The sequence below is a fragment of the Lithobates pipiens genome, unplaced genomic scaffold (genome assembly GCF_037356315.1).
Source record: "Lithobates pipiens isolate NorthernLeopardFrog02 unplaced genomic scaffold, aLitPip1_a1.2 Scaffold_18, whole genome shotgun sequence".
NCBI lineage: Eukaryota > Metazoa > Chordata > Amphibia > Anura > Ranidae > Lithobates > Lithobates pipiens.
In genome coordinates this window covers 350,807,223-350,818,110 of record NW_027507758.1, presented here as the reverse complement: position 1 = coordinate 350,818,110, position 10,888 = coordinate 350,807,223, and positions in this window count along the sequence as shown.

Genomic DNA, 10,888 nt, shown 5'->3' with positions numbered 1-10,888 from the left:
AGCGATCGCTCGTCATCTGCCGCCGACATTGCTGGACCCTGGGACAGGTAAGTGTCAATTTATTAAAAGTCAGCAGCTGCAATATTATTAGCTGCTGCCTTTTAATATTTTTTTTTTAGGTGCAGAACCACTTTAAGGAGTCTGGTGCACATCCACATAAAGCTGCTGGTGTATATGTGGTAAGAGGTGGCTCCCAGCGCTTCCTGGAGACACTCAGAGACAATTCCAGCCAGGTGGGCCAGGTGTAGCGTGGGTTCAGATCACCGGAAGTGAATTGCGGCCCTTGCATTAATCTCTGTAATTGGATTCACATATACAGTTTCTCACAAACGTGACTACACCCCTCACATTTTTGTAAATATTTTATTATATTTTTTCATGTGACAACACTGAAGAAATGGCACTTTGCCACAATGTAAAGTAGTGAGTGTACAGCTTGTGTAACAGTGTACATTTGCTGTCCACTCAAAAGAACTCAACACAGCCATTTAATGTCTAAACCGCTGTCAACAAAAGTCAGTACCCCCCTAAGTGAAAATATCCAAATTGGGCCCAAAGTGTCAATATTTTGCGTGGCCGTCATTATTTTTCAGCACTGCCTTAACCCTCTTGGGCATGGAGTTCCCCAGAGCTTCACAGGTTGCCACTGGAGTCCTCTTCTACTCCTAAATGACGACATCATGGAGCTGGTTAGAGACCTTGCGCTCCTCCACCTTCTGTTTGAGGAGGCCCCACAGATGCTCAATAGGGTTTAGGTCTGGAGACATGCTTGGCCAGTTCATCACCTTTACCCTCAGCTTCTTTAGAAAGGCAGTGGTCATCTTGGAGGTGTGTTTGGGGTCGTTATGTTAGAATACTGCCCTGTTGCCCAGTCTCCGAAGGGAGGGGATCATGCTCTGCTTCAGTATGTCACAGTACATGTTTGCATTCATATTTCCCTCAATGAACTGTAGCTCCCCAGTGCCGGCAGCACTCATGCAGCCCCAGACCATGAAACTCCCACCATCATACTATGTAGGCAACACACACTTGACTTTGTACTCCTCACCTGGTTGCCACCACACATACTTGACACCATCTGAACCAAATACGTTTATCTTGGTATCATCAGACCACAGGACATGGTTCCAGTAATCCATGTCCTTAGTCTGCTTGTCTTCAGCAAACTGTGGGCTTTCTTGTGCATCATCTTTAGAAGAGGCTTTCCTCTGGGATGACAGCCATGCAGACAATTTGATGCAGTGTGCGGCATATGATCTGAGCACTGACAGGCTGACCCCCCACCCCTTCAACCTCTGCAGCAATGCTGGCAGCACTCATAAGTCTATTTCTCTAAGACAACATCTGGATATGACACTGAGCACGTGGACTCAACTTCTTTGGTCGACCATGGCGAGGCCTGTTCTGAATAGAACCTGTCCTGTTAAACCACTGTATGGTCTTGGCCACCGTGCTGCAGCTCAGTTTCAGGGTCTTGACAATCTTCTTATAGCCTAGGCCATCTTTATGTAGAGTAGGGATGAGCCGAACACCCCCCGGTTCGGTTCGCACCAGAACTTGCGAACGACCCCCGCGTTCGGTACGAACGTTAGAACCCCATTGAAGTCTATGGGACTCGAACGTTCGAATTGGAAAGTGCTCATTTTAACGGCTAATATGCAAGATAGTGTCCTAAAAAGGGTTTGGCGACCTGCCTCCTGCCTCAGGGGACATGGGTCACTGCAAAAAAAAGTTTTAAAAACTACCGTTTTGGCGGGAGCACTGATTTTAATGACGATTAAAGTGAAAAAAAAAAGTGAAATATTCCTTTAAATATGGTGCCTGCGGGGTGTCTGTAGTATGCCTGTGAAGTGCCACGTGTTTCCCGTGTTTAGAACAGTCCCTGCACAAAATGACATTAAACGGAAATAACACCATTTAAAACTGCTTGCGGTTTTAATGTTATATCTGGTTCCTGCAATATGGTTGAAAATCATTGAGAAACATGGCATGGGTAGCCCTCCCTGCCCATTACCAGCCTATTTGGGTCTTGTACGCATATTAAGGGGAACCCCGTACCCATATTAAAAAAAGGAAATGCGTGTGGCCCCCAGGCCCTATATACTCAGAACAGCAGTATACAGGCGGTGCAAACAAGACAGGGACTGTGTAGGTTTGTTGTGTTAAGTTGAATCTGTTTGTCATTTTCAACCGGTACATTTTTAAAGTGTAGCTCCAGTCAAAAAAACTATCTTTAAGCTTTTTGGAAAACATAGGGAAGGGTTATCACCCCTGTATAATTTGTTTTGTCGTCCATCTTTTTTCATCTCACTTGCTGCTGTCTCCTTGCGTTTGCAAGTAGGAGATGTTTGTAAGTTGGATGTTTGAAAGTAGGGGCCTGCCCTATATTATAGCGGTATGTACTGGGTACAGAGCACGCAGACAGCACGCACTATCTCCTAACACTACTGACTGCAAGCTCTATTATTAACCACTTGTTAGCCCAATGTTTGCATAAAGTGAAAGATGAAGTTATGCTGAGTAAATAGATATCAAACATGTCACTCTTCAAAATTGCACATGCCCGTTGAATGGCGCCAAACGTCGCTACTTAAAAAATCCCCATAGGCGACGCTTTAAATATTTTTTTACTGGTTACATGTTTTGAGTTGCAGAGGAGGTCTAGGACTAGAATTATTGCTCTCGCTCTAACATTCTCGGCGATACCTCACATGTGTGGCACATGCGAGCACATGGGGACATGGGCGCTTTAATTTTTATTTTATTTTTTTATTGTTCATTTTACTTTATTTATTTTAGTTTGACATTTTTTTTCCCAAAAATATATTTTTGATCACTTTTATTCCTATTACAAGAAATGTAAACATCCCTTGTAATAGGAATATGGGGTGACAGGTCCTCTTTACAGTGAAATCTGGGGGGTCAATATGACCCCACATCTCACCTCTAGGCTGGGAAGCCTGAAATAAAAAATAAAAAAAAGATTCTGGCTTTGATCGTACTGGCGAGTTGGTAGAAGCACCGGAGGGCGGTGAGGGGTGGGGGGCGTCTATGGCTGGGTATTTCAGGGTATCACCGAGTATGGCTGGGTATCTCTGAGTATGGCTGGGTATGGCAATTTATGGCAGGGTATTACAGAGTATTGGCGGGGTATTGGCGGGGTACTACAGAGTAATAGCAGGGTACTGCACTGCAGAGTAATGGCAGGGTACTGCACTGCAGAGTAATGGCGGGGTACTGCACTGCAGAGTAATGGCAGGGTACTGCACTGCAGAGTAATGGCAGGGTACTGCACTGCAGAGTAATGGCAGGGTACTGCAGAGTAATGGCGGGGTACTGCAGAGTAATGGCGGGGTACTGCAGAGTAATGGCAGGGTACTGCACTGCAGAGTAATGGCGGGGTACTGCACTGCAGAGTAATGGCAGGGTACTGCACTGCAGAGTAATGGCGGGGTACTGCACTGCAGAGTAATGGCAGGGTACTGCACTGCAGAGTAATGGCGGGGTACTGCAGAGTAATGGCGGGGTACTGCAGAGTAATGGCGGGGTACTGCACTGCAGAGTAATGGCAGGGTACTGCACTGCAGAGTAATGGCGGGGTACTGCACTGCAGAGTAATGGCAGGGTACTGCACTGCAGAGTAATGGCAGGGTACTGCACTGCAGAGTAATGGCAGGGTACTGCACTGCAGAGTAATGGCGGGGTACTGCAGAGTAATGGCGGGGTACTGCAGAGTAATGGCAGGGTACTGCACTGCAGAGTAATGGCAGGGTACTGCACTGCAGATTAATGGCGGGGTACTGCAGAGTAATGGCGGGGTACTGCAGAGTAATGGCGGGGTACTGCACTGCAGAGTAATGACAGGGTACTGCACTGCAGAGTAATGGCGGGGTACTGCACTGCAGAGTAATGGCGGGGTACTGCACTGCAGAGTAATGGCGGGGTACTGCACTGCAGAGTAATGGCGGGGTACTGCACTGCAGAGTAATGGCGGGGTACTACAGAGTAATGGCAGGGTACTGCACTGCAGAGTAATGGCAGGGTACTGCACTGCAGAGTAATGGCGGGGTACTGCAGAGTAATGGCGGGGTACTGCAGAGTAATGGCAGGGTACTGCAGAGTATGCACTGGTATTGCAGAGTATTGGCAGGGAATTGAGGGGTTAAATTCGGTGAGCAGCGATGTGGGCACTGCAGATGCAGCCCACATCGCTGCTGACACCGATCTCTTTCCCCTCCGCTGTACCGATCGGTACAGAAAGGGGAGGGAGGAACAGGCGTCATAACATGACGCCGGTTTGTTTCCAAGTGATCACTCCGTCATTTGACGGAGCAATCACGTGGTAAACGGCCGCTATGAGCGGCCGTTTACCGTGATGCGCCGGGTCCTATGGACCCGGCGGTCACGGATGCTCTCGAGTGCGCACACCTCGGGGCACGCGAGAGCAGAATTCTGGGAGGCCGTTGATTAACGGCCTCTCTGAGTTAAACAACCGCCCTGAAGCCGTTAATCGGCAATGGGCAGTTGTTAAGTGGTTAAAGCTAGATCACTAGCTATATAGGTGAGGTGAATATAGTGGTGTATACTGCAGTCAGGGCACAGACAACAACCACTACACAGCAGCAAGATAGGAAATCAGCCAAAAACGATTGGTGTGTACTGTGTTGAAGGTACACAGAACACCCACTGCTTCAGATGCAAAGTAACACACTACAGGAGGCCGCCTTAAAGGCGGCCTTATATAGTGTGGGGCGTGCACTACACAGCCTGAGCTATGATTGGCCACAGGCAGGATGCCTGTGGCCAATCATGGCTCTCCTCGCTGCCGGCGCTGCGATTGGCCAAGCATGCGGGGTCACAGTGCATGCTTGGCCAATCATCGGGCAGCAATGCACTGCGCCAACGCAGTGCATTGTGGTCCGCGCGCGCGTCACTCGAATTTTGACGCGAACGGCCAAAACGTTCGGAATTCGCCGAACGGCCAATGTTCGAGTCGAACGTACGTTCGACTCGAACACGAAGCTCATCCCTAATGTAGAGCAACAATTCTTTTTTTTCAGTGTTGTTACATGAAAAGATATAATAGAATATTTACAAAAATGTGAGGGGTGTACTCATTTTTGTGAGATACTGTATATATACACTGTGTGTGTGTGTGTATACTGTATATATATATATATATATATATATATATATATATATATATATATATATATATATATATATATATATATATTTATTTATTTTTTAAACCAGTTACATTGAAAAACATCTATAAATCTCATTGACCGGTTCCCGACCAGCTCCTGCACATATACGTCGGCAGAATGGCACGACTGAGCAAAGTAACGTACCCATACGTCACTTTGAATTCCCCGCCGTGGTCCAGCAGACTCGATCGCCACGGGGATACCCGCGATCGTGTCACAGAGCTCAAGAACGGGGAGATGCCGATGTAAACAGCATTTCCCCGTTCTGCCTAGGGACAGCACACTGATTGTCTGCTCCTTGTCATCAGGAGCAGCGATCAGTGTGGTGTCACACACAGCCACGACCCCATACTGTTAGAGACACACCCCTAAGAACACTTAACCCCTACACTGCCACCTAGTGGTTAACCCCTTCACTGCCAGTGACATTTTTACAGTAATCAATGCAATATTTTAGCATCGATCACTGTATTAATGCCAATGGTACCACAAATTTGTCAAAATTGTCCAATGTGTCTGCCAGAATGTCACAGTCACAATAAAAAAAGCTGATCACCGCCATTACTAGTAAAAAAAAAAAAAAAAAAATTATAAAAATGCCATAAAACTATCCCCTATTTTGTAGACGCTATAACTTTTGCACAAACCAATCAATATATGCTTATTGCTAATTTTTTTATAAAAAAATATGTAGAAGAATACGTATCGGTCTAAACTGAGGGAAAACATTTTTTTTTATATATTTTTGGGGATATTTATTATAGCAAAAAATTGTCGCTCTTTTTTTTTGTTTATAGTGCAAAAAATAAAAACCGCAGAGGTGATCAAATACCGTATATACTCGAGTATAAGCCGAGATTTTCAGCCTCTTTTTTGAGGCTGAAAGTGCCCCCCTCGGCTTATACTCGAGTCATCGCTGTCTGCCTGCTCGATCAGCGTATCAAGCAGACAGACAGCGGCCATTCTAACATTCAAACGCCGCGCCTCCGCCTTCGCCTGTGATAGGCGGAACACTGAATTTCCCAGCAGCCTGTGTTCCGCCTATCACGGACATCGTCTCATCCTCGTACTACGGACAAGGATGAGACGATGCCCGTGATAGGCGGAACACAGGCTGCTGGGAAATTGAGTGTTCCGCCTATCACGGACATCCGATAGGCGGAACAGCAGTCAGTGGGAAATTGAGTGTTCCGCCTATCACCGACGGAGGCGCGGCTTTTGAATCCTAGAATGGCCGCCGACGAAGAGCTGAAGGACGGAGGCTCGGCTCGGGACGGGACGGGCCGGGCCGGGACGGGACGGGCCGGGCCGGGACGGGACGCAGGCTGGACGGGACGCAGGCTGGACGGGACGCAGGCTGGACGGGACGCAGGCTGGACGGGATGCAGGCTGGACGGGACGCAGGCTGGACGGACACAGGCTGGACGGACACAGGCAGGCTGGACACAGGTAGGCTGCACGGACACACACACACACACACACACGGATGCATGGACACACACACACACACACACGGATGCATGGACACACACACACACGGATGCATGGACACACACACAGGGATGGATGGACCCACAGGGATGGACAGGCATGTCTCACCCTCGGCTTATACACGAGTCAATAATTTTTTCCAGTTTTTTGGGGGTAAATTGGGGGCCTCGGCTTATATTCGGGTCGGCCTATACTCGAGTATATACGGTACCACCAAAAGAAAGCTCTATTTGTGGAAAAAAAGGACGCAATTTTGTTTGGGAGCCACATCGCACAACCGTGCAATTGTCAGTTAAAGCGATGCAGTGCCGAATCGCAAAAAAACACTCTGATCAGGAAGGGGGTAAATCCTTCCGGGGCTGAAGTGGTTAAAGATTGGATTATTGAATTTGGGAGAGAATATCAATGGGGGAATTATACTGAAAAATGTGTATAAAAAACAGGTTGGACCTGGTAATATGATGAGAAGGTTAACTATAATATGCTAGTAATGTAATGCCCCGTACACACGGTCGGATTTATCGACGGGAAATGTTCAACAGGAGCTTGTTGTCGAAGATTCCGACCATGTGTAGACTCCATCGGGCATTTTCCATCAGAAATTCCAACAAACAAAATTTGAGAACTGGATCTCAAATTTTCCGACACTGGTCCATTCATGTCTTTATGGACCTTTCTTTGTTCACTGGTGCGCAGTCATGTTGGAACAGGAAGAGGAGAAGGAGAGTCCCCAAACTGTTCCCACAAAGTTGGGAGTATGACATTTTCCAAAATGTCTTGGTATGCAGACGCCTTAAGAGTTCTCTTTGCTTGAGCAAAGGGGCCATGCCCAACCCCTGACAAACACCATAATCCCCCCTCCACCAACTGATTTGCGCCAGTGCACAAAGAAAGGTCCATAAAGACATGGATAAGCAAGTTTGGGGTGGAGGAAGTTAACTGGCTTGCACAGAGTCCTGACTTCAACCCAATAGAACCCTTTTGGGATGAATTAGAGTGGAGATCGCGATCCAGGCCTTCTCGTCCACATCAGTGCCCGACCCCACAAATACGCTTCAGGAAGACTGGTCAAACTTTCCCATAGACACACTCCTAAACCTTGTGGATAGCTTTCCCAAATGAGTTGAAGCTGTTATAGCTGCAAAGGGTGAGCCAATTCAATATTGAACCCTAGGGACTAAGCCTGGGATGCCATTAAAGTTCATATGCTTGTAAAGGCAGGCGCACCAATACTTTTGATAATATAGTGTACATCAGCATGGATTCACAAAAGAAGACAGGGTGGGTAACACCACTGGTTGCTAAGGAAACAGTGGGTGCTCACTTATTCCTTGCAATAATTCACAGATAGGAATCTGCCATTCAGTATATAGCAGTGCTAGAGATGTTCACCAAACATTTGTTATGACTTTGGTATGACTTGCACTGACTTCTGTTAAAGAAGTCACATGTAAGTTGTGCTGAACTCGAGCTGGAGTCGTAGGCAGTGTAAACCCAGGCTCATTGGTTAAAGTGGTTGTAAACCCTTACAACCAACTTTGACCTACAGGTAAGCCTAGATTAAGGCTTACCTGTAGGTCCAAGAAATATCTCGGTTTAGGAGATATTTACCCGAAGACAGCCACCGCTGTCTACGGCACACGTGCCATAGACAGCGGGGCGCATGCGCACTGGGGGAGGCTGCAGATCGCGGCTATATACTGCGAGTGTCGGCTCCCCTGCGCATGTGCGGGAGTGACGTCATCGCAGCTCCAGCGAATCACAGCGTCGGAGCAGCGAGACCCGGAAGTCGCTCCGGGATACATGGCAGCGGCGAAGAGGAAGACGGAGGACCGCTTCGTTCTCAGGTAAGTTATTCATAATGAGCTAGTATGCTATGCATACTAGCTCATTATGCCTTTGCCTTACAGAGTGTGCTTTTTAAAAAACAAAAAATTTGCCTTTACTTCTTCTTTAACATACATAATTAAAATCTTGAGAATTTTTTTTTTTTTTATGTATTTTCCCTGGAAAAGTAGGCAGAAGTAGAGTTTTGACTGTCAGAAATAGGTCTATTTGTTTCCAAAAGCTTGTCTTCAGTCTATATGCACCTCAATATTACCAGATGTGGCTTAAGACATTGGAAACCAGTGGCTTAGTTGTTAGCACGCCTGCCTTGCAGCACTAATACCCTTAGTTTTAAGGCCAAACAGGACACCACCTGTATGGAGTTTGTTTTTCTTGTCTGTTCTTTCATGCGCCTTAAAAATACATAAAACTGACTTACATATTTTCCGATAAGCTCTTGTTCCTTGATAGAAAAAAAAAAAGCTTATCCTGCACAGAGTTAATATCAGCTTAATTAAAAAAATTTAAACCCTGCCTTATCTGGTTTCACGTTATCTCTTCTCACACCCATGTGACACTGCAGGATCTGATTCATGTCACACAGTCCATTTCTGTGTAGCCAGGAGCTGGATATTTACCTATTCCTGCAATTAGAAAATGCTGTGTGGCATTGTTCAGAGGGAGCTGTTTCCCCTTAGTGTTCCAGTTTGGGCTGTCCTGTGACTTTCTTAATCAAAGACAGAGCAAAGCATCTTGGGGCATGTAGTCTATACAGATAGGATACGCCCTCTAGCTGTGTTGTGTGAACCTAAAAACTACCAGCTGGCTGATGGAGAAGAGCAGACTGCTGGGAGAGACTATAAGAGGGAAGGCTTGAGGCCTTGCGGACTCTCTTGGGACCAGCGTGGATCTGCATGTATGGAATCTGTTATTGGGTGAGCTACAGCTGAGTTGCGGTCTACTCCGGCCGAGTTGCCCAGTGGACATCTGGAGGGACACCTGCAGACAGTTCCTCTTGACTGTCCAGCGACAGTCTGGAGGCTGTTTCTGTTGCATCCATCCTGCAAAGATTTCAGATCTGAGTGAGCCGTGGTGCAGAGTGGCGGAGGCCGGATGTCATCACTTGAGCCAAGTTACTGAGAGATCATCATCCTCATCATCATCACTATCATCCTCATTGTCAACTTCTGTTCCAGTGTGGTGAGTGGGCAATAGCCCAGTCTGATAGACACTGTATATAGACACCATTGTCTCTTGTACCCATTTCCATCTTTAAATGAAGGGTTTATATCAATATACACGATATACAGACATCTTTGTCATCTATTTTTCTGCTGATATTTGTAGTTATACCAGAAGTAACATTCTTTAAGTCAGTGATCACTGTGAATCCATCTACAGTTGTGTTTTACACAGGAACAATTGTCTGCTATTCGTGTACAGTCTATTGGAACAGTTGCTTTGCCATATTATTCAATAGTTCTTACATGCACTTACACATTTAAAGTTAATTGAAGGTTAACCGGATTGCCACGCAGCAACACAGGGAATACTTTCATCTCCTTCCCCACTTCTGGGATTTGTTTTCACTGAAGCCTATAGAGCTGTAGTTAGCCAAGAACTCTCTATCAGAGCAGGTTGAATTGTAATACAGTTTCTGTTTGCTAAAGTTGCACTTGTTTATCTACTGTTCTGCATTTATGTGTGGAGGAGCAGTAGAGAGGGGTTTGACACTTATAAGAGTCATTCCTCTGCTCTCCTGTAGCCTATTTACATAGGTATTATATTCATTTATTTGAGCATAGAGATTATATTTTTCATATTTGAATTTTTGAGGTTGGGTTCACACTAGTGTGAATTGCATGTGGGTTCTCCGCATCCAATTCGCAATAGCCGGAGAGTGTGACCAGCTCTCTATGGAGCCGGTTCACATATCTCCACAGCGGCTCCAGTGTGATTTGCACTTGAATTAGGCCCACAAAATCATGCCCCCCCTCTCAATTGTAGCCACATCCACAAAATCAAGCCCTCCTTTCAATCAATATTTAAACAGTATAACCAACACATCTTTGTTAACAATATCCATAAGAGTAATCTGCCTGGCTTATCAGTTAAAAAGTCAAAACAGTGTGCCACATTGTAGCATGACTAGGGTTATGGAAGACCCGGGGCACCCTGGGATAGAATCAAGAAACACATATTGCAGCACACCATGGCAAATGGTATGTATGGCAAGATTGCACCTAATAGTGGGAGTGGCTTAAAAGGGGATGAATAAACTGAACATAAGCCTATTCACTATATATATTGCTCACATGTGCTGCAGTACCAACAAAATACTGCTGACAATGGGGAAAAAA